Source organism: Labeo rohita, chromosome 14 (genome assembly GCF_022985175.1).
Source record: "Labeo rohita strain BAU-BD-2019 chromosome 14, IGBB_LRoh.1.0, whole genome shotgun sequence".
NCBI classification, from domain to species: Eukaryota; Metazoa; Chordata; class Actinopteri; order Cypriniformes; family Cyprinidae; genus Labeo; species Labeo rohita.
In genome coordinates, this window is record NC_066882.1 from 15557303 (window position 1) to 15579883 (window position 22581).

Below are 22581 nucleotides of genomic sequence, written 5' to 3' on the forward strand. Positions count from 1 at the left end.
AACAGCAAATGGAGGTTGTGCACCTTTTAGTGACATTCACTCTGTGGAATTTCAAAGTAATCGCCTGCATAGCTATGCTAACTCTGCGGCTGATCAGGAAAGTTCTGACGAGGCATGAAAATTAAAGCAATCCACTTTACCACTGTCAGCATAAACGGCAAACCTCAATCAACGGTTTGAATAATTCCACTGCACATCTTCCTAACAGATTTTAACATCCCCTCAGGAAAGGTCAGCCTGTGCTCCTCACCTGATAAAGAATTACGAACCTGACTCCACATTTAAGAACTGTGATTCCTTACTGCCACATTAACTGGTTGGACATAATTAGGTTCAGGAAAGTAAAAGGGGTAGTTCACTGAGAAATTGTTGGGTGTCAAAAAAAAAACAAAAAACGGAATTTGTTCCACAGAAAAACAATGAGGATGAGAGTACAGATATTTAAGTGCAGCTTTTACTGTATGTCACACTGCATCTTTGTACATAATTTGATACGCAGGATTGTTTCAGAGCTGAACTTGCTAATATAAAGCAGTCTATACTTATTGCATTCAGTAGTAATGCACCAAAGATTCTCCTCTTTTCTCCCTTTTAAATGACTGTGACTATTGATCTGCAAGCAAAATCCACTGCTGCTAAGTGCAAATTTACTTTGTGTTTCAAAAAGCATGCAGTAAAAGCTGGATACAAAATCACTTGGTAAACTGACCAATTCCGGAGTATTTCCTTTCTGTTTTTTTCATTTGCAACAGATATTTGAGATGTCGTATTGCAAATTGCTACTATAGATACACCAGTCAGATACACCAGTTAGATATAGTATACTATAGAGAAAAATGATGACCGCACCTTCGGTGGACAAGGTTTGTTTGTTTGTTTTATCAGAAGTGCTTAGTGATAAAGTGATATGCTTAAGTGAGAGGCTGATCTTTGATCAAACTGTATTCTAGTTTGAATTGATCTAGCAGCTCATGTTTGGCAGACTCAAATGAATGCTTGTCAGGTCTGTCAGTTTCAGCACTTGTACCTGTCTTGTCGTCTTTGAAAGTGAAAAAAGTGGATGTTTTTGGCATCAGAAATGAAATGCACTATGCGCTTTTACTGACTGTATAAATGAGGTCTCCCATGGAGTTTCACAGTACTTTAGTGTGCACAGCACAAAATCTCTCACAGGCAGACTGACCATACAAATGATAAAGAAAAACAGCAGGAAAATAGTACAGACGAAGTCAGAAATAACAAAAATAAAGAAACATGTATATAACAAAAAGAACAAGTTGACCCAGAAATGCATGAGTTGAGCCTTTTCAGTGTGTGTTTTTTTTTTTTTTTTTTTTTTATGTGTATGCATTTATGTTAGAATTTCTCTAAAAGAACAAATTTTCCTGAAGGAGAGTGTGATGTCATTTTATGTGTATAGACTATCATGTTTTACCTCAGCGCCTCATTAAAGTTGCTTTATCATTAAAGGTGATTGCTTCATTTGGCAACAGCTGACTGATCATTACTTCAATGACATTGCTGATGCTTGCCATCTGGTCTGCCACAACCTGCAGGTAGAGTTTCTCTAATGTCCTCAAGTCCAAGTTCCGAGGTCTTGAGATATAACACATTACTTGAAGTGCTTTCTAACATTAAAAGGTTGGTAGTTCAAGCAAAAAAGAAAATTCCCCCATGATTTATTTACTCAAGCCGTCCGAGGTGTGTATAACTTTATTCTTTCATACAAATATAATCAGGGTTATATTTAAAAAAAAAAGAGAGAGAAAAATATCCATATTTAAAACCTTATAAACCATAATGTTTAGCTTTCGCTAATGAACACAGAAGCACAGAGGAGAAAGCAAAAAAACACTGGTCACAAATTAGAAGTACAAAACTTTGTAAAAAAAAAAAAAATAGGAGGATTTCGATAAACTAAGAGGAGACTGGTTTTCCTTTGCTAAACAAAGGAAACCACTCAAAAAAATTAATTGTTCAGTGAACTTATTAAAATTAAAGTAAACTTTTCCACCCATTTATTTCAGATACACACAAGACTAAAACAAGTTCAATTAAACTAATAATGTTTAGTTGGCTCAACAAAATATTATTTGTTTAATTGAACTTTTTTTAGTCGTGCTGTATGTACCTGAACTAATTGCATTGAAAAGTATTTTCATAGTTCATTGCACAAGCTGTTTTTTAAATAATAAGCAAAAACACATGTTGGCATGTTAATGGTAATTTTATTCATAGTTGTAATATACCATAAGAGTTGAGCAAAGAAGACTGATCTCAGAACTGGCATTAGCACAGTTATTGCTCATTGCATAAATCATGAAGCCAATGAAGCTGCCAGCACCTTAATTATGAGTGCCACTCTTCTGCACAGTGGTAACCTCAAAACTTTTTTATAATCTCCAAACCTCTTCTAAATCTAAAAAATAACTCACAATTACAAGTATAAGAACTCTAACATGTAATTGTCTTTCATTAAAAACAAATGCTGGGAACTACACATCCACCTTTCGTGTCAACAAATATGATTCACGTAGTCCCAACACAAAATGATTAAACTCAATTAATTTTTACAAATTTAAGTGAACTGAACATAATGGAAATTAGTTATGTAAGAAAATTGTAAGAATTTACCTGTTACCTGTTTTTAACCAAGTAATTTGAACGAGCATTAAAAATCCTTTTTTTAAATGTTTGCTTCCTTTGCTCCTGTAAACAAAACTTGGTTCTCGTGAGACTAGTACATTCTCACTGGAGCTTACGCTACACCTAGGTCCTACGTCATCCTCTGGAACGCCACTCTCTCGTGAATGTGCGTACGACTGTTATCAGAAACTAGAGATTACAGTTTGTGTAGATATTTTTCTTATAAAAACTCATTGATTCACTTGAGGAGTCTTTTATTAACCCCCTGAGCCATGTGGAACGCATTTGTGGTGGATGGATGCACTTTATTGGACTTCTATTGGACTATTGAATATTAACACCCATTCACTGGCATTACAAAGCTTGGAAGGGCCAGGACATTTTGTATAATATAAATCTGATTGCATTCATCTGAAAGAAGAAAGTCATATACACCTGGGATGGCTTGAGGGTGAGTAAATCAAGGGGTAATTTTCTTTGTTGGGTGAACTATTTCTTTAAATAATTTGGTACATTATTTCAAAAAGGATTGCTTGGGGTGTGATTGGGAACATGCACTTTAGAGATAAAATTAAGTCAGTGTTGTTGCTATTTTTATCTACAGGTTTTTGTAGCAGCGGCTTTATTGGCAACATACGGTACAGCGGAACTAGGCGCATTTAAGAGCCAATCTGGATTTAATAACAATTCACAGCTATTGCCTCTAGAGCATATGTAAGAGTGTATCTATCTTTGGCTTGTCCGTTTTGGAAATTTATGAGCCCATCTGCAGCCAGTAAACTTCTTTTGTAAAATAGGTCACATAATAGATGATACCATTTGTGAAGGAGACACACTTATCTTCCTCCGTTTGCCTAGAAGTCATTTATTCCACAGTGAGTTTGGATGTAAAACATTCAGTTCTATGATTTTGTTTGCAATAGTTTTGCTTCTCCTCTTTTTATTTTCTCCTTTTTTGATTGTTTATTTACCTTTCCAGATAGGATGCTGCCCTGTATCATCCCTGGGCTTGGTGGGGAGAAGCAGAATAGATATGTAGTCAAAAATATGTGGGTGGTCTTTAACTTCTGGGTAGTTGATTTAAAGGGATAGTTCACCCAAAAATGAAAATTCTGTCATTAATTATTCACTCTCATGTCGTTCTTAACCCGTAAGGCCTTTGTTCGTCTTTGGAACGCAAATTAAGATATTTTTGAAATCCAAGAGCTTACTGACCCTGCATAAACTCCAAAGCAAATGGCAAATTCAAGGTCCAAAAGGTAGTTAAACATTGTTAAAATAATCCATGTGACATCAGTGATCCAACTGTAATTTTATGAAACTACAAGATTACAAGACTTCATTCAACTTTATGTTCTCTTCCGTGTCAGTCTTCGATGCACGTTCATTAGAGTACCATGATGATCTTACGGTTTTGGAACGACATGAGGGTGAGCAATTAATGACATAATACGCATTTGCTTGAAATTACTACATTAACAGATAACATGAAGGTCTTTATCTCATCGCTAAAGACAAAAAGAAGGTCTGTAAACAGCACACGCTTGATAATATTGCACAGTATTTGCATTTTCAAACACATGCAAAGAGGTGATTTTATTCTATCCTTTTGAACAACTTTTTAGGCACTGCAAAAACATTCCATCTTTTCTCTTCATTCATTGTCAGACTGCATTCGCACATTGTGAAAAATAAAATAAAATTGCTTGTTTGCCACCCACCTGTGACAGTCAGTCGCCAGTGACCTGTGATTGACTGCATGGAATACAATAATACAGCACCTCTTCTAAAACTGAAAGGGGCTTACCTGCAAAATATGATCTGAACTTTCTCAAGCTTTATTCTGCAGTCAAAACACACTCAATAAGACTACAATGACCTTGACTGGGGGCTTAAAACATTTTAGAGTTTAAAAAATTGGCTGTAATAATCTCCCTTGATATGAACACTAAATGCCAAGGCCAGGTTGAGACTTGAGCCAAGCAAGTACTTGGGAATTGGGAATTGGAAAAGATCTTATGGACAGTAAATTTCATTCTGGTCACCCTGACTGGGTTGTGCATGGAATTTAGAATTGAGGGTATTGCTTGAGGGACACATAATACGTTATGTATTATTTAATATGTTTGAATGACTGAAACACACATATAAACACCATCATTCAAAAGTTTGAAGCTGGTACGATTTTTAAAAATATATTTTTTTAATTATTTTCTTATACTTATAAAGGCTGCATTTATTTAATAAAATACACAGTGCAGTAAAATGGTAATTTTATACACTGTTAAAAAAATTTGTAATTTGTTTTCTTAAAACTTTTTAGTTTAGTCAACTTAACTGTTCCAGTTGTCACTTAAATTAACATTAAATAACTTAAAATTTCAAGTTGACAGTCAGTGGCGTAACAAATTGTATTAAGTTAAAACAACTTTTTGAAAGATTTTTTTTTAAATATTTTTACTGTGTATATTCCAACTAGTGCTGTCAATCGATTACAAAAAAACAAAACAAAACAAAAAAAAATAATTGCAATTTTTTTATGAAATTAATTGTGATTAATTACTGCAATAATTTCACATCAAATGAATGTAGAAACAACATAAAGACAGTATATTTTTAATATTTGTGTAATGACATCTTTTTTAGGACTGAAGGTATCACTGGTACTACTGATGTCTCTAGAATTTTTTTTTTTCCTAATATCCTATTTCCTAATATCACAAAATCCTTAATAAATCATCTTGCTGACCCTAAACTTTTGAATGGTAATCTACATATATTATGCTTGATAATGAGCGACTTTCCCGAACCTGCATCCCAGAAGTTTGAACACTGCCATAAAACTATTGATTACAGAACTTCTGCATTGTTTTTAATACCTTTTTTATCTACTAGCAGATGTAGTGAATGCTTACATCTGCACAACTGACAGCTTGGCTGTTAACTTCCTTCTCCCACCAGCAGCTGAGGAAACAATGGGGAATAAAAAAAAAAGCTTCAGTGGAGCTCCCCCAAAACAAGATGAAACTTAAAAAGTAAATTTAGTGTTTGCTGCAGCTTCTGTGTATGACATTATCTCCAGATTGGGCTTGTCTCTTAGCTTTATTCTTAGACAGACTTGGACAAATCAAAGTGGCATCCCTGATTCCAAGTGCCTGATTTCTGGGAAGTAGGCTACCCTGCATGATTTTTAATGAGGAAATATGTCAAGATGGCTTTTACAAAAAAAAGATTAGATTGAGAGGAACACAGTAGAGTAATTTTCCTTTTCTACATGTGCAGAGATCCTCAGATTTAGAAGTTAACAAGAAGTAGGAGGTAATTTTAATTGCCCTCTGCCTCTATAACAGCTTAAAAGACATAAGAGTTATTAGAATCATAATCATTTCTTAATGACGAGACTAGTGCTAGTGGGCCCAGTGGGAAACTAGACCTCTCTATTTGTTTAAATGACCGGCGGCTTGAAGGAAATTAATGAGGAGAGGCTCTTAAAATGTGGAGGTATCTACCTGTCCGCAACAGAAGAGCCTGCACAAAATCAATTTCAAGTTGAAGTGTGTAATTTTAACACTTTCTCCAGCTTAATATGTGTGAATGCTAAAAGACATAGCCACTCAAGTCCCCTGAGTATAATGCCTCTGTGACACGGTCATTGCTCTTTGAGCATCATGACCGCACCATGACCGAGCCAACATTGGCTCAACAAATGTACAGTAATCTTGGAGCAGGACTATCTATTTGATGACCAATGGCAGATGATGATAAAGTCTCAAACTGGTCTAATTAAATAGATTTTAGGGGTCATTTTGATGTGTGTCTGTATGTGTAAGTACTTGGTTATACTTTGAAAGTGAGCTAATAGTTTTGAAGTGTCTTAGAGACATTGCTGCAGTTGTTCTGGGTTTAGTCTGTCTCATTTTGTTCTGTTTTTTCAACCCAAACAGACTGGATACAAAAATCCCACTGGATTATTATAATTAATGATAAAAGAAATGTTTTGAAATCTAATATTTTCTATTGACATACTAGAGCAAAAGAGAAACAACTGGCTTAAAACTATTTTTAATTTATGAAAACATTAATGGCCTAAGACTTTTGCACAGTACTCTTGTATGTACACACTGAATGGACAGGTTCATTGGACCATCATCTTCGTCTTCTCTGAAGTCAGATTTCCTGTCAGTCACTGTTCCCTGGTGCAATGAAGATCCCCTTTGATGATTCCAGTCATGGGTCTAACCTTGAAATGAATGTCAGTGATGGTTAAAGGTACATTTAACATGCAGGAAGCAAGTTCATTGTGACATAAAATCTATGAGATTATACGGCAGGTCACATGAGACTTTTTAATCGGTTATATAGTTCACCTAAATATGAAGATTGTCATCTTCATGTTGTTCCGAGCCCATCTGACCTTCTTTCTTTTGGGGAGCACAAACTGGTAGAATACATATTCATAAAGGCATATTTGGAAGAATTTTATGTGAAGCTGTTTGTCATTGCAACGATCGTTTGGCAGAAACCAGTTTTCCAGCAGGAGGGCCACAAAACTTGCTTTTAAAGGGATAGTTTACCCAAAAATAAAATGATGTCATTAATTACTCACCCTCATGTTGTTCCAAACCCGTAAGACCTTCATTCATCATCTGAGTACAAATTAAGCTATTTTTGATGAAATCCGAGAGCTTTCTGACCCTGCATAGACAGCAACACAACTGACACGTTCAAGGTCCAGAAAGATAGTAAGAACAAGACAAGACAAGACAAGAAGGTCTTATGGGTTTGGAATGGGTTTTGAAAAAAAGATTTTCATTTTTGGGTAAACTATTCCTTTAAAGGGGTCATCGGATGCAAACTTTAATGTGTGTTGGCAGTGTATTTACAAATCTGCCCTATAATGATAAAAATCCATGCAGTGGTTTTAATTAATCTGTAAAAATACGATAGTCCCACGATAGTTGATTGACATGAGCGTCTTACCTCAGATCAGCTGTAACAGTCCGACCACCACTGTTTTGATGCCGGAGCAGGGATGTAAATTAGACAAGAATATCTCCAATTGAGGTGTTATGTTGCTGGATGTAATAATTCACTCTTGATCCAGCTTCACCTACAGCAGAAGTGAGAATAAGGTTTTTTTTTTTTTATGAATCTCTGCAATCACCTTTCCTAATAACGAGCTAGTTAGCAAGTTTCGCGACTAAACGCGCAAAATGTGGCTAAAGTAAACAATCTCTCAGAGCAGTTCGTCACTCCAGAGAGAGAACAGATGGGCGGGGTGAGCAGAGCTCATTTGCATTTAAAGGAGCAGAGCTCATTTGCATTTAAAGGAACAATCCCTCAGAATGGGATGATTTTTGCAGAGCTCATTTTGACAAGGTAAAAAGGTTTGTGTTTTACACAACCATTGAGAATTTTTTAACCAAAGTATATTATAGACTTTTCATTAAGACCCTAAAGAATCCTATCAACTTGTGGAAAATGGACATCCGATGGCCCCTTTAAAGGAGAAGTTTACTTCCAGAACAAAAATTTCCAGATCATTTACTCACCCCCTTGTCATCCAAGATGTTCATGTCTTTCTTTCTTCAGTCGTGAAGAAATTGTTTTTTGAGGAAAACATTTCAGGATTTCTCTCCATATAGTGGACTTCAATGGTGCCTGTGAGTTTGAACTTCCAAAATGCAGTTTAAATGCAGCTTCAAAGGGCTCTAAATGGTCCCAGCTGAGGAAGAAGGGTCTTATCTAGCCAAATGATCAGTTGTTTTCTACAAAAAAAAAAATGCAGTTTATACACTTTTTAACCTCAAATGCTCATCTTGTCTAGCTTTGCATGTACTCCGATTCAAGATAGTTAGGGTAGGTCAAAAAACTGCCATCTCATTTTCTTTTCCAATTAACTTCAAAATTGTCCTGTGATCTTCTTTGCACGTTCATTTTGTAAACACTGGGTATGTACTTCTGCAGTGATGTAGGACAATTTTAAAGTTGGAGAAAATGGGATGGGAGTTTTTTAACCTACCCTAACTGTCTTGAATCGGAATACACAGAGTATACGCAGAGCTACACAAGACGAGCATTAAAAAGTATAGAATTTGTCAATTCTTTAGAAAATAACGATCGTTTCGCTAGATAAGACCCTTCTTCCTTGGCTGGGATCATGTAGAGCCCTTTAAAGCTGCATTTAAACTGCATTTTGGAAGTTCAAACTCAGGGGCACCATAGAAGTTCACTATACAGAGAGAAATCCTGAAATGTTTCCCTCAAAAAGCATAATTTCTGTATGACTGAAGAAAGAAAGACATGAACATCTTGGATGACAAGGGGTGAGTAAATTATCTGGAAATTTTTGTTCTGGAAGTAAACTTCTTAAAGTGAGACTTCATTGACAGTAATGTTAACTTGCAGTTTATTGGGCTCAGTGAGTTTGATTCAATAACCACTCTGAAGAAGTTCACTCAGTGAAGGATACTGGTGCCTTGTGAGTCTTTCTGAATGAATTATAAAGAGAGCCGGCTCATAAAAAAGTGAATTGGACTACACTAATTGTGTTGTTTTGATTTATCAAGAAGAACTGGCTCATAGGAGTTATTTGGTTGTGAATCACAACTTTGTATTTGCATCCCCACAAGAACAACTGTTCTTATTGCTAATTGCTCTGTCTGTAATAGCTACAGTTTTAGAAATCTTTTTTGAATGATTCATTAAGAGATTCAGACTACTCTGGTTGTGCTACATGGTTATATTTACCAAAAGAACCAGCTCATAATAGTCATTTGGTTGTAAAATGAGAGTGTTTCTTGCACAGAATGTTTTGAATCAATTAAAGGAATAGTTTATAGGAGCCATTTTAATCATCATTTAAATTGCATTGTTTGTGCTGTATTTCCAAGAGTCATTTAGTTGTGAGTTGCGCTGACCAGTATGTACAGGGTACAGTATGTTTTTGATACACTAAAAAGCCTCATAAGACATTTGTTTTGTACATTGGACTGCACTATAGTCATGTTGTATCTATTTGTGTTTGTTTTTGTATGCCCAACTGTTGTTATTGCTCTTTAATCCCTTTCCAATATGTGACTCACAATTTGTCTTTAAGAATACAATATGCTGCGCCATCTGAAATTAGCTACTATCTTAGAAATCTGTGACATTCACAAAGAATGCATTTGGAGGGATGCGGCAAGCTTTTGTCTTGTTTATCAGCATTCTTTTAAGTTTACAGAAAATGACAGGAATTACAGTATACGCATTCTCATTTTAAATCCTTCAGTGAATTAGAAAGAATTATCACTTTTTGGAACTGGTGCCTCCTCACCAAGTTCCCAAAGAGTCAATTATGTGATTTATAGCAAACACTCTGATAAGGGTCAAGGATTAAGTCGCCTCTCAAACCTTCTGTCTACGCTGCCTATAACTGTAGACATGCCTTTAAACCTCTCTGCTCTGACCTTTCTTGTTGGTATTGAAAGACAGCTAACAAATAAAGATGCTCCCACACAAAGGTCATGTTTTTCTGCCTCTAAAGGACATCACAGAGACAGATCTGACAGTGGTCATAGACTGAGCGACTGGGGGCCTCCGCTGGAATGAGAAAAGTCTTCTCTGATTTTGCTGCACCACTGGGTAAAGATAAACACATTTTGCTGCACTGCTTGGGACTCACAAAGGACAAATGCATGAATGGATGAGAGCCGCCGTGATCACAATCAAGCAAATCGAGTATGGATTTTCAGTCTAATGGCCTTACACCTCAAACTAAAATTTGCTGATAAGTTGCCAGCTTGATCAAAAACCATACATGCATCACAGTAACCGTAGCGTATCTTTGGCTTGCTGAGTTTGAAAGAAAGAAAAACCTACTGTAAAACCAGACAGACTGTCTGTGATTATGCTTTTAAGGACAGTGTGATGGAAATTAATTGGGTTTATCTCTGCTTATTGGAGTCCACTTGGCAGCCAGCATTAGGTAGTTGTTTTAGGTGACAGACAGGAGCTTGACTTCAGAGGTTATTGAGGCTCTGACATTCTTACTGGTTGGACTTATCGCATGTCTGAGGTTGAACAGAGTCAGGAACTTGTCTTGTCGGCTTTTATTATGAGCTCTTCCCAAGTGCCCTCTGCTGTATGCTGGCTCGTACCAGCAGTGTAAGGTTTAGAGGCTTATTCAAAGAGACTCTTTCTATCGAAGGTTACTAATTCAGTACCTAGTTAATTTTTTATTTTAATTTTTTTAGTTTTGAGTTCATGCCAAGTGTATCCTCCAGCAGTTTGTTCTCATAACTTGTCTTGGATCTATACAAATAAATTTTGGTGTGTTAACTGTTAACTGTATCTGAATACAAGAAAACTTTGTCTGTCTGTCTGAAGGTTGGAAAGGTTGGAAAGTCACATGAAAGGAGGCAGTGCCTCCATCACCATATGATTGAATATGACTGGTTATGTTGTGACTGGTTCATGCAATAAATCATTACTGACAAAAAAAATGCAGTGTTACTATAATTTGTGCGTTGCTTTCTTCTTCTGAGGTAAATTCTGGCTTATTCGTCTCAGCGCATCTTCTTCCAGAAACGAAAAGTAGCCGAAATGAAGTTGATGAATGTTCACGTTTGTTTACGGAGGTGGTGTGGGTGTTTGCCTACATGTCCGCATATCTCACTTCGATGTTTAAAATTTGAGAAGCGAAGCTGCTTGTAGGCGTGATTACATTAGAGATGAGTTCAGACTGTGAAAACTGGAGCTCAGTTTGGTATACAGATTACTTCATCAAAGAATATTTGTTTTCGACATGACTTAGTTAATTTAAAAGTAGACATTTTAAGCTTTCTATACATTATATTTCTCATGTCTGTAAGGCACATATTCGGCTGTTGAATTTGTGTGTCTGTGCAGAGAGGTGATGGAGACCAAGACGGCAAGGAGTGCACACTGTTTATTTTATTAATTTTACAAAAGCACATTGTTTTCTTGTTATTATGAGGTTTTTCGTGTCCGCGGGTTGAAGCGACCCTAATAACGTGATGTATATGGTAGGTCTCTTTCACATTATCCCACAGCAACATTAAAATAGTGTAGATTAGTGTACAATGTTTTATTCATTTACCATATTAATATTATCCAAGTTATTTGACATTTTTGAACATTTATTTAAAAAGTAACACAATAGTTACTTTTTCTGGTAATTAGTTACTTTTATAATGATGTAACTCTTTATGTTACTATTTATGAGAAGTACTATAACTATAACTAATTACTGTTTTTAAAGTAACGTGCCCAACACTGTTTGTTACATCAAAATAAGACTTAAAATGGCATGAAAACATCTGTGGGAGTTTTTAGTGAGTAATCAACTTGGTTTAAAATAAATCTTTGTGTCTGTGACCAATATTTACCAAACTTTGATGATTTGAAAAACTAAACAAACAAAAAAAGTTAACCGTTAAAAAGAATAGTTGAACATACGTTCACAAATAAATTATATTGTTTAAACTGTTACTGCCTGGAGTTATTCTTTTGAAATAAATGTAAAATGCTTAAAAACAGTAAACTGATGAGATTCATACTTGGCTTTAATAATTAAAGTATTGATTACACTGTTAATGTAAAAATATAAAATAGATTTGGGTCATTCCACATCAAATCAACCAAATTTCAAAAACTTCTCAGGCTCAAATTTTGGATTTTGCTAATATATTTTTCTGAAGAAAGATACGCATGTGTAGCTATGAAAGCCAAAATATTAAATGTCATAGAGGAATATTTACTGAGTAATCCACTGCTTTGTAGAGGGAGGTCAAAATGGCAATTTTCACCTGAAATTCAGAGCCAAGTTAAAGATGGTAAAAATGACTTAAGAAAGATGGCAGCATCATAATGTTATTTTTACACAGAGATTGGTAGTTCTATTAGTAAAATCTGTTGACTTTAGCAATCTTTGTTGCAGTATGCGCCAGTGGCAACAGCACTTTTCAAGTTTTTCTCCAAAGTTTGCATGTCTGTAAGTCAAGAAGTATTCAATATATCATAATGCCCTTTTAGATATTGGGTCTTAACCAACTTTCCTTTTGGCATGTTCATTTTTAAGGCCCTGTGCTATCCGGTTCCAGAGATATTGGAATTTCAATACGACTCCAGGAGTAAATCGTTAAAATGTACACGTATTCAGTGGTCAAAAACCAAATGTGGGTCAGTTTGCAAAAATATGAGACTTCTTTTCTTTTAAAGAAGAATGTCTGAAGAACAAATAACATTAAAATTAGAGATTCTTCTTTTTTTCAACTACATTGAAAATACCTGTATGAGTGTCATAAATATTCTTTTTCCAAAGTTTGCGGGAGTATTCGAAGTATTAAAAATATCTCAATATGATTTTAGATTCTAGTTCTCCATAAAGTTTTCCTTTGAAATCTCCATTTTCAACGTCCTACATCATTCAGTACCAGAGATATGGGCATCACAATGAGGCTTCATTTTCAGATTGTTGAATATTACCCATTTTCAGTGGCTTAAAACCAAATGTTGGTTACTTTGTATGCAGCCGATGCTTATTTTATTTTAAAGAACACTGTCGAAGAAGGAATAATGTTGAAATTACCTGTTTTAGTGCTGAAAATGCACTGAAATGATCAAGTTCTATTCATAAGATTCTAGATTAGTTTTTTCTTGAGTTTCTTGAGCGAGCTTTGGAGTAGTGTTGTGCCGATAGACGATGGTATCGTGTATCGACGAAAGAGATATGACCTGTTGCTGATGCCTTTGACAATAGCAAGACGATTATTATTATTACCGGTCAAAAATAGATTAGGCGCCTAACTTTAGCAATGCAGTGCAGAGAGACGCTTCTGGGGAGCTTCAAAAACTTGCTGCGAGGTGGCTGGTATAAACACAAAGGCACAAATCAAGGTGAGCGGAAGAGGTTGTTTCAGGCGTGCAATCTGTAATTGCGTGCAGTTGCTTTCTTATTTGCGCTGTTTTTCCTGTTTTACGTTTCCGGCACAGTAACACGTTGGCTTTTTGAATAACTAAGGAAATGTAAGCATTAGTAACTTACAATGTTTCTATAAAATAGTAATCATGTTAAACACAAATTATGTCATATTGAAAAAATGAGGCTGCTTTTAGCCTTTTGCTGGTGTTGGTTTATTTGCCGGCAATGAAACTAAGTAAATAATTAAATAAATTAGCACAATAATATTGTGTATTGGTGATCTCGCAGGCTGAAGATAGGACAATATGAAAATTGAGCATATCGCCCAACACTACTTAGAAAAAAAAACTTAAAGTACTGTTTCCCCGTTTTTGAACTGTGACCATTGGGACATAATGCAACAAAGATTGCTAAAGTCAACAGATTTTACTTATAAAACTACCAATCTCTGTGTAAAAATAACATTATGATGCTGCTATCTTTTGGAAGTAATTTTCACCCCCTTTTGACTTGACTGAATCTAAGGTGAAAACTGCCATTTTGACCTCCCTCTGTATTACTCAGTAAATATCCATCCATGACATTTAATGTTTTGGCTTTCGTAAATACATGTGTATCTTTCTTCAGAAAAAAATATTAACAAAATCAAAAATTTGAGCCGGAAACCTCTGGTTCGACACGGAATAAGCCCCTTTTTTTCTGATAGTGATTGATTGATTGATTTATTTATTTAATTTATTTATTTATTTGGAAAAAAAGTATTGCCTGATGATTGCAGTGTACTGTTTTTGTATCACTGTCCTGGAGAGCGTATCAGCTAACATTTCTTATTTCTCGTTAAGCAGTTGCCAAGAAAGCAGAAGGTCCAAAACATCAAAAGGTTTGAGATAACACAATCTACAGACTCCTCTTACTGTAGATAGACTCTAATCCAACCTATAGTGGGCTTTGTTGCGATTAATTAACAATTACATAAAGTGATTAAAAAACTGTTATCAAGGTCATAATAATATGTAGGTCTTGTGTGGAAACTCTTCATCGTCATTTGTGTAAAAAAATAATTAATTAGCCCAGCTTTTATTAGAGTGAGAAAGAGATACAGGCGAGAGAGAAAAGTAAAGTAAAGTTTGGAGTGTGATGGAGAGGGATGGAGTGTACTCTCTGTAGTGATAAATGATGAATTGCATGGCTCCTCTCTTTCTCTCATTACTTGCTGTTGTCCATAACCTTGTCAGAATGCATTGTGTTTTTTCATCTTTTATCATCTGACTGCAAGTATTGAGTGTGGGAGAGAGAAATATTGTGTACGTATTCAAAAATAGGATGAGCAGAATTAAAGATATCAGTAAACAGTCTTTCATTTCTCCTGAAACTATTTAATTTCGCTCGCAGAAATGTATGTTTACCTCTCTGTTCTGACAGACAGAAGGGAAGATGACTTATTATATAAACATTGTGAGCAACGAGTCCTCAGGGTTAATCAACCAATTAATCATCTCGCATCCAGCGACAACAGTGACACAACTTCGGAAGAAGCGCAAGAGAAGAGCAACCACTTCTGATTGGCTGTCACAAATGATGCATTGTTGGTATACCGGCTTAGGGGACCAGAGAGACACTTGTTTTCTTCGGCCTTTGATGTGAGTGTTATTACTTCAATTGGGTCCAAAGCTTTAAATCTGTGTTCCAGAGGTCCATCCCCCTTCAGTTCAGGTGGCACGATGCTATTGGCTCGCTCTGTGACCGTTTGTTCGCCACGGCATCTTATGAAGTCCGTCGCCGCTCTGTAATTATAATTTGTTTAGGGACACGTCCGGGGAGTTACAAGCGCACCGCTTAGCTCGTAAAGTCAAGCCCTGAGCACCTAGATGCGTCTGTTGCACCATAATAAAAAAGACAACATGGCCGCCTGAAGGTATCCAGCAGCCCCAGCCAAAATTAATCTTTGAAGGGTGATAAAAGGCTTTGCTTTGATAGTTTGTCAGGGGCAAGTGTCTCTGAACGACGATGCCGGAGACATTCGGGACGCGAGCAAGTTCCAGTGTTAAAGTTCAAGGCTGAGCCGCCAGAGCGCCCCCTAATGGTTGCATGAATAAAGCGAGCCTGCTGTGTGGGAGAGAGCGAGCGAGATGGTGAGGGGTAAAATGAAATGGAGAAGTTTGTGGGCAGGCACGCTGAGACGAGAGGCAGCAGGCTTGCAGACACAAACCTGGCAGGGGATGTGAGGAAGGCAGGCCTCCTCTCCACCCGCACACCAGTCAGCGTGTGAACAGCAGCCAGGCGTTCTTTGCACTGACACAGAATGTCTGTACCGCAGCTATGGTTTTATTTACAGATTTAGACCGTTAGTCACACAAGCGCATTTTCAGTTATGAGTAAAAACAGCCTTGGTGCCACAAACAAGATCCTTTCCTTCTTTCCTTCCTTCCTTCCTTCCTAGAAAGTCTCTATGGACCCCCTGTTAAGAGAACCAAATAAAATGTCTAGATTAATGATTTTGTAAATGTTATTAGAGAGGAGCAAATGGAGAAATATAATTGGATGGGATTAATTTCCACAGTCATTAATTCTTAATCTGTTTTATTGTGTTATTATATGTTTGTTTGCACATTTATACTGCAGTAGAAAAGGGGGATAAGTGCATTCACTGGGTTATACCACTGATTTGATTTACAGTTGAGGTTATAAGTTTACATACACCTTGCAGAATCTGCAAAATGTTAATTATTTTACCAGAATAAGAGGGATCATACAAACTGCATGTTATTTTTTATTTAGTACTGATATAGTCCACAAGAGAAAATAATAGTTGAATTTATAAAAATGACCCTATTCAAAAGTTTACATACACTTGATTCTTACTGTTGTTACTGTTTTTTTTTTTGTTTGTTTTTTTTTGGTTTAGTGATAGTTGCTCATGATTCCCTTGTTTGTCCTAAACAGTTAAACTTCCCAATGTTCTTCAGAAAAAAATTCTTCAGGTCAAATTCTTTGGTTTTTCAGCATTTTTTGTGTATTTAAATCCTTTTCAACAATGACTACAGTATATGATTTTGAAATCCATCTTTTCACACTGAGGACAACTGAGGGACTCGTATGCAACTAGAAGGTTCAAATGCTCACTGATGCTCCAGAAGGAAAAATTATGCATTAAAAGCCAGGGGTGTAAACTTTTGAACAGAATGAAGATGTTCAAAAGTTCTTAGTTTGCCTAAATATCATTTTTTATTTATTTATTTTTTTTATTTAGTACTGCCCTTCAGAAGCTACAGAAGATACTTACATGTTTCCTAGAAGACAAAATAAGTTACATTTACCCCGATCATCAATTTCAGAAAGTTTTCACCCCCGGCTCTTAATGCATTGGGTTTCCTTCTGGAGCATCATTAAGCGTTTGAACCTTCTAAAATAGTTGAATATGAGTCCCTCAGTTGTCCTCAGTTTGAAAAGACGGATTTCAAAATCATACAGTCATTGTTGGAAAGGGTTCAAATACACAAAAATGCTGAAAAACCCAAGAATTTGTGGGACCTGAAGGATTTTTCTGAAGTACAGCAGGCAGTTTAACTGTTCAGGACAAACAAGGGACTCATGAAGAAGTATCACTAAACAAACAAACAAAAAAGAAAAACAGGTGTGGATCATTGTAACAACACAGTATTAAGAATCAAGCGTATGTAAACCTTTGAAAAGGGTCATTTTTATAAATTCAGCCATTATTTTCTCTTGTGGGTTATATAAAAAACATATTTTATGTAAAATATCTTATTCAGGTCAGTACTAAATAAAAAAAAAATGATTTTGTATGATCCCTCTTATTCTGGTAAAATAATTAACATTTTGCAGATTCTGCAAGTTGTATGTAAACTTTTTACCCCAACTGTATGAGTTGATCATCTAATGTGTTTTTTGGCTACAGTCGAGACTTAGTGGCGGTGCAGTCAGTGTTTTGCAGTCCTGGTCCTCAAGTAAACTGGTCCTGCACATTTTGAGTATCACACCTATTGTATCCGAAAGATGTATCCTTCACATGCAGTATGCGGAAAAAACGGAAGGAATCAAAACACGTCTGAATTCAATGTTTGCATAACATCCTGTCTTCTGAGATGTCTTCCTCTGGTTGGTTTTTGAAGGCTGCATTCTATCCTTCACTGCCCATGATATCCCACAATCTTGTGCGTTTGGTTCAGTGATTGCTGGAAAGAATACAAATGCTGTTTTGACAGAGTAGTTGAAAGCGGTAAATTCATGTGTCTTTTTTCAACTTAAGACTCAATTTCGTCTGAGAAATAAGCATTGTAGTCACTTAATAGTACTTAATAGTACACATATATATTCATGAGTCCTTGAATAAGACATTTCACATAAAGGATGTTTACATATAGTCCACAAGAGAAAATAATAGTTGAATTCATCAAAAACCCTGTTCAAAAGTTCCCATATGTTTGATTCTTAATACACTGTTGCTACCTGAATGGTCTACAGCTGTTTTTTTATTTTTTCCTTTAGTGATAGTTGTTCATGAGTCCTCAGTTTGTCCTGAACAGTTAATTCCCACAAATTTTAGCATTTCTGTGTATTTGAACCCTTTCCAACAATGACTGTATGATTTTGAGATCCATTTTTTCACACTGAGGACAACTGAGGGACTCAAATGCAAATATTACAGAAGGTTCAAATGCTCACAGATGCTTCACACGGAAATCCAATGCATTAAGAGCCGGGGTGAAAACCTTTTGAATTTAAAGGTCAGGGTAAATTTAACTCATTTTGTCTTCTGGGAAACTTGAAAGTATCTTCTGTAGCTTCTGAAGGGCAGTACTAAATTAAAAAAGAAAAAAAAGATATTCAGGCAAAATAAGAAAAATGTTCACCTCTTCATTCTGTTCAAAAGTTTTCACCCCCGGCTCTTAATGCATTGTGTTTCCTTCTGAAGAACTGGTGAACCTTCTGTAATAGTTGGATGTGAGTCCCTCAGTTGTCCTCATAGTGAAAAGATGGACCTCAAAATCATACAGTCATTGTTGAATAGGGTTCAAATTCACAAAAACGTTGAAAAACCAAAAAACTTGTGGGACCTGAAGGATTTTTCTGAAGAACAGAGCAAGGGACTCTTGAACAACTATCACTAAAAACTTTTTTTTTTTACTATTATTTTCTCTTCTGGATTATATGTAAACATCTTTTATGTGAAACATCTTATTCAAGTCAGTACTAAATTAAAAAATAACATCATTGTTATGGTCCCTCTTATTTTGGTAAAATAATTAACATTTTGCAGATTCTGCAAGGTGTATGTAAACGTTGGACCTGAACTGTGTGTGTGTACACACACATCATTCATTCACTCCTTGCAGAAGGGTATTTTTCTCTTATTTTATTTATTTATTTATTTTTTGCAATGAACGATACATATGGTAGTGAAAAAACTAGCCAAACCCTTACCACACTCTTTAAAACTGGAAAAAAAGTAATAATATTTATATTGTTAAAATATCTTCACAGCTTTCACTCTGGTCTTTATAAAATTGGCATGATTTTCAGTCTAATTCATCAACTTATCATTCTTCCCTTAGAGAAAGTGATTTAATTTCAATCGTTTTACTTCCCACTCCAAATCATAGAAACACAAGATCCTGGACAGATTACTCAATGACTGCTCTTTAAGGACACAATGGAAGGCTAATTCTGACAGCCGTACTCCTATCACTGAGAATGTTCTGTTTCTCTTATCCAGTGTGACAAGACTCTCTTATGGACAAGATATGAATACCTCATTCCAGCTGAGACCGTCGAGTGGGCGCTGCCTTAAATTTGCATTCGGTTTGTGTCCGGGTCCGTCCGAATTCAAAACATGCATATTTAGCATTTCATTTTCACTCTATCATCACATCCCACTTAATATCATGATGCTTCTCCCACCTGCTGAGTCCATCACTGACACCAATGAGAAATTAATGAGATGTCCCCAGTAAATGCTAGTTTGCAGCCCACGGCGAGTGTCGTCCTCCAGTGGTAGGGGATTCACGCAACATGGAAGCCACCTTTATCTTCCATGAACGTTCCTTGTCATTGGCACTACTTCAAAGAGTATATCTCGCTCTTTTACTACTCTGTGGGACTAACTTAGAGAGGCAACATGATAGGAGCCATTGGTAATTGAAAAGTCATTATGGTCTCTGTGCTCAGTGCTGTTCTAAAAAATGTCAAAAATATTTTGATTTTAGGCAAGCTTCATTACCTTTTATGTACCAGAGTACATAGAAAATTAGAAATAGAAAAACTTTGTAACTTCAGAGGATTGTTTGAACAGAAAAGGGTGGGAAGAAAGACATACTGTAGGTACAATACCATGAACTCTGAGGTTTACAATACCAATGTGTTGATAATCTCAGGAGAGACTACCACATGAAATACCATGACTAATTAATAGTATCCATGTGGGTGTATTACACAGTGTATGCGTAAATGTCCTCTACATAAATAGAAAGAGCAGTATTGTCTAAACTCAGTCGGTGGCGGTACTTGTGAAAGAAAGTCGTGCGTTTGTGAAAAGGAAGATCTAATTCACGTCATTTAACATCAGATTGACGAACAAGTACCGTGCCTCAGCGGTCCTCAATTAGAAATGACAGTTTTAGTTACATCTTATGTAATTGACGAAGAATAATCTGTGAAGTCATGTCTTCCCAAGGATTAGCTTGAATTTCCTCAAAGGAACAGTATGTGACTGAGTGTTTGCATGTGCGTGTATGCGTGAATGTCTGAGCGTGTGATGCATTTGTAGTTAAAAAGCATGCTTGGCTGAAAAACACCCACTCGGCATCTCAGCGGAGGCTTATAATAACCTGCGATTCTGCATCCTCTCAGCTGGCTCATCAGAATTCTGCTCCTCTTCAGGGAAGCTTTAGATATTCCATATTAACAACCTAGACAGCTACAGTTTCACTCGGCATGTTTTGTCATGTACGTTCTTTTAGTATAGACAGTATTTGAGGACAAGTATCAGAGGAGGATCACCTGTGAATTATCAATAATGGGTCATTTGGCACTTTAGCTATTATTTTGTGCATTGAACTGGGAAAAGCGACATTTCTTACTGTGTTAGTCTTTCTGGTAGAAGACAGTCAATTCAAGAAATAAATCAGTGGACTTCCGTTTGAAGGAGTGGAACTTGGAGATAAACAGTCATTCACATATGCCTAAACTTTATATGAAGAATTCATTTGAAAACTCCTTTTTGAAAATCATGTTTTTTCATTGTGCTTTCCAATTAATCCCAATTAACTCTTGTTAATGTGCTTGTATTTATATACAATGCATAATTATATATAAATTAATTATATAAATTATATATAAACGCACATATATTAGCCAAACTCAGACTTTTATTTTGTATGTGATTAATTACGATTAATCGTTTGCCAGCACTAATATATATATATATATATATATATGTATATATATATAGCAAACAGGATGCAATTTGAAAACAATTAATTCTAATTCAAATTTATATACTGTACACACTACTATTTGAAAGTTTGGTGTCTGCAATTATTTGATCAACAAATACAGTGAAATTGTTTATATTTATGTGTGTATGTAGAGCCCTATAAAATCGATTATTTTTAACCATTTTATTTTTTTCCCAAATTCCGTTTTTTTTTTTTTTTTTTCTCCAGATTATGTTTTTTCAGTTTTATTTTATTTTTTTTCTCCCAGTTTCAAATTTTCTGGACTCTGTTTTTATGGTTAAATTAAAAATATATTAATCAGAAAGCATGTCTAGTTAATTGAAATCATAAAACTTACACGATTTAACAGCAATTTATTAAAAGTTACATTAAGGCCTTATTAAAATAAATGTTATTTTTTTCTCAAATCCAGTTTTATTTTTCCCAAATTCTGTGTTTTCCAATCATTTTCTGGATTCCATTTAAATGGTTTTATTAAATTGCAATAATCAAAAGCATCTCTAATTAATTAGATTTTTTGTTTTTCCAGAAATACCATGTTGTGTATTTACACTTTTCTGGTAAATAAGATATGTTTTTTTTTTTCTAGTAAATATTTATTGAAAACAATGTTTTAATAATATATATATATTTTTTTTTATTAGTAATAGTACTATCATTACATTAAGTAATATATATTCTATCATAGTTTCTTCATGTTAAACCGAACTTTTATTTTGAGAGGTTGTTGTGAGGACCTATACGTTTCTGTTTGTATATGATATGACGATAGATTTTCTCCAGAGAAAGAAAATGCTCATGAAGTGACTCTCAGAGAAGTTCTAAAGTTTATATTAGTCTATTTATGTACTCGTACATTGAGGCAGCAGAGGCTGTAAACACCTCGCTCTTCAGTGTGTGTGTAGTAAACGAAATTGCACGTGTGCGCCACGAAACACATAGGATTCATATGTAAATAGTATTTTTATGGCTTAGTATTTACAGACACGTGAATTTTGTTTTAAGTGTGCTAACCTTTAAATAAATGAATTCATTCATTTAAAATTCTGGAAAATTTTATGATATTCGCTGTTATACAGTAAATTCCATTTTTATGACTGGTTTCCGCAATTCTGTCTCCATTTTTGGCATTGCGGAAGTCATAGGTCCAATGTATGCATTTAGTATATTAATGGATTGCTTCATTAAATTTTATGAGCAGAAGAACACTTCCAGAATCCATTATGTGTTCTGAATTTCCTTGAATATACAGTTTCTCTTCCTGTCATTCCAGTTCAAATTTCAATTTAACTTTCTGCGCGGTGTGACCAATTCAAATTCAGCCAGTTCTTCAATTTTAAATTTTCCACAGCCTTGCTACATTAGAATGTCAATACTCTCATGTAGATCTCCAACTAAAGTCACAACGCCAAAGGCGGCAGGCATCCTCACCTACGCCTCAGCCAATTAGAACTCTCCTGACGCTTAAGTCAGAGCGCATAAAAAGGAAGTTAATGCAGACTCCTTTTCAGCCCGCGCACCTTTACCTCA

At 35.5% G+C, this 22581-nt stretch overlaps 1 protein-coding gene across 1 annotated transcript in view; it reads left to right on the forward strand.

Annotated features, from left to right (window-relative positions):
• The first annotated feature begins 1485 nt into the window (after window positions 1-1485).
• Window positions 1486-22581, forward strand: part of lingo2 (leucine rich repeat and Ig domain containing 2) — a 334869-nt gene continuing 313773 nt past the window's right edge. Inside the window, exon 1 of the mRNA XM_051127713.1 lies at window positions 1486-1556. The gene's annotated coding sequence lies outside the window, so the exon portion shown is untranslated. The remainder of the gene's footprint in view (window positions 1557-22581) is intronic.